We start from the raw sequence: 2,892 nt of genomic DNA on the forward strand, positions 1-2,892 counted from the left end.
CTCCTTCTCTTTAAGAGGGAGTAACACAATTCTAGAAGAGCTACATATCTGGGGAAATGGTAATCGTTGGAAAAATGCAGTCATGGTTCCCCTGTAGGACCCCCTGGCCTTTGTCTGTTTAGTCACTGCCAGAAGCTTTGACCACCTTGTAAGACCTTGACCTCCCACCTGCCACTGGATTTTCAGACACTACCCACCTGGATCTCCACTTAGTGGTCCACTGTCACAGTTTGGGCTGTTGCTGTCGTAATATAGCCTTTAACTTATAATTCCTCCTACTGCTAACATTTGATACACACCAGGACAGCCTTTCTGAATTTATCCTTTCATCAAGAAAACCTAAAAAACTGAAGTGATTGACAGAATAAAAGGCACTCTTTTAAAAGCCAAATGGCCCTGGTTTCAAATCCTGGCTTAGTAACTGAACTCTGGGCAATTTACCTCTCTGAATCTCAATTTACTTTTCTAACAAGTGAGCATAATACAATTTTTATCTCATAATTGCTGTGAGAATTAAACATGTGAATACAGTAACAAGATTACTGTGCAGTCTAAAAGCTGTGAGGTATCCATATGAAAAGTTAATTTTTCTTCAATTATTACTTTGAACTATGCTCTGTTTTTACCTGTTCCTTTCCTATATGCAGTGTCACCTTTGGGTTATTTTTTCTTTCCATTCCTTGCATTTCTGTCTACATAAGTTATCAAGATGTCATGGTGTTTTAAACTCCCATATTGTGCTCACTTTAGCATATCCTCCTCCCTATAGTGCAGACTTGGTTTTTGTCTTGAGTGACCTAGAATGGCAGGAGGGTATGGGGTATTCTCTTTCACTCTGCCTTCTACTTACCACTTGTGGGAAGATGGAGGGAGTGTTGAGTTCAGTGTCAGAGACTTCACCTTAGCCGTTTTCTGAGTCTGGCTTTGATGGGCTAGGAGGGCTTATGGGACATGGAAGATAAGAAAAGAAAGGGTTTAGTCACCTGTGAGTCATTTGGAAGTATCTCTGGCTTTGCTCTAGCAGGCTGGTTTGTTCGCTGCTTGTGGTGTCTGTGTTGAGGGTGGGCTTGATTTTGGGGGAGAGAGTGTGCACCTTCACCTTGACTCTCTTGTCAGTGAAGGGACCCTTGAGAGGTGCATTGCCTCCTGCCCTGCAACGGTGTACACAAGCCTCTGTACTGGTTACTACTCTTTCCTCTACCCTCTATATTACTTCATGCTGAACTAGAGGAACCACTGAGGGCATCATGGTACAGGAATGGGAATCCCCTCCCCAACTTTTGCTTCCCAACCATGGGACCTCATGCCTGGTCTCTTTACTTCATGGTACAGGGCTGCCAGAGCAAACATATCCAGGTCAGTGTATGCAGTTGAAACAGCACCAAGTCTATTGTTCCCAAACTCCAGAACTTTCTTTCACAGTGCTCTGCTTTGATGGTGGCATTGAGGTGGGCCTGTTGCAGCTGCAGCTTAAAGGCATCCAGTCAGTTCTAGGGTTGAAGTTATTAAGTGCTCATTTTTCCAAACTGCCCCGATCTGTATGAGTAAATCCTTAAGGACCTCTGCCTTTGTCTGGGTGGGCATCCCACCAGGGGGAGCACTATTGCTGCCCAGCCGGCCTATTTGTATAATCTCTCAGCTCAGCTTGTGTGAAGGGCTTTATTCCCTTCTCCTCATGGCAGGAAGTCCCAGGAAACAAAGCGGCAGTTTCAGCAGACTTTCATGGCAGCAACAGCATTTTGTCTGTGTCTAACAAGAATTGAACATAATCGGAGGCCTCTCTAAGGTGTGCCCCTACTCAGTGCACCCTGTGTGATGCTCACTCTGATAAACAAGGGCTATCTGTCTCTGTGTAACCAGCAGGATGTTTTAGGGGTTTGTTTATTTATTCTAACAATGGATGTAAAGCACTGCCTGCTCCTATTTAAGTTAGTTACTAACAGCTTCCTTAGAGATTCTGGGCATATTAAAATACTAGCTGTGAAAGCAGCAGTGAAGGAAGCTGTGCATTGTTAATCCTTCCTGACAGAAGCATCAAAATACAAGCCTTGAAGGCTCATTTATGAGGATGGTGTTTCCCCCACCTCATACCAATATGTGCGTGGGTATGGGGTACCCCTCTTGGCAAGCCTGCAAAGCTCTGGGAGCTGTGACTGCTGCTATTTTTATGGTAAAGCGATTATTGGCCTTCACTGAATATTCACAGCTCTATTAGCTGAGATCCCCACTGCTTTTCAGGGAGTAAAAACTGGGTAGACTTCCAACTTTCTGTGCCCACTCTGTGCCTTAACAATGGCCCCAGGACTGCTATTTTCAACTGAATGTAGAATGAGAGATCCATTATATTTTTCTGTTTATATTTGCCAGTTACATTTGCCAGTATTTTGTAAATTATTTTTAAAGTAATCAGCCCTCAATTTTTAAATCATCAATACTGTGGACATATTTAAAAGTCTGTATTCTAAGTAGAACTGAAACCTGTTCTCTATCCTTTTGACCCTGACTGATGCTTGACTTATGTCAATATATGAGTTAGATGACATGTTGTTTTTTAATTTCTTGGGTTTTTTTTTTTTTTGTCTTTTTTCAGCATTTACTATGTATAATGGAAATTTAGAATGATGTATTCAGTTGATCTAAGGTTTTTAATGTCATTTTCATCTTTTCTTTCCTACTGAAAATTCTTTAGCATCCCTGGCTGTCTTGCTCAGAGTGGCACAGATGGGCTCTGCATTCTTGCCCCCAGGCTTTTCTTCCATCTATTCTCTGGCACATGCCCTTTCCTAAGCCAGGATCATCTTATTCCAATGCTATAGGATGCTCAGACTATACTCATTTAGGGAACATATTACATACTGGTTTGACTCCTTTTGTGAATGTTTCATGAGATTT

This window comes from Otolemur garnettii, unplaced genomic scaffold, assembly GCF_000181295.1.
Source record: "Otolemur garnettii isolate 467f Iridium unplaced genomic scaffold, OtoGar3 scaffold00006, whole genome shotgun sequence".
Lineage (NCBI taxonomy): Eukaryota > Metazoa > Chordata > Mammalia > Primates > Galagidae > Otolemur > Otolemur garnettii.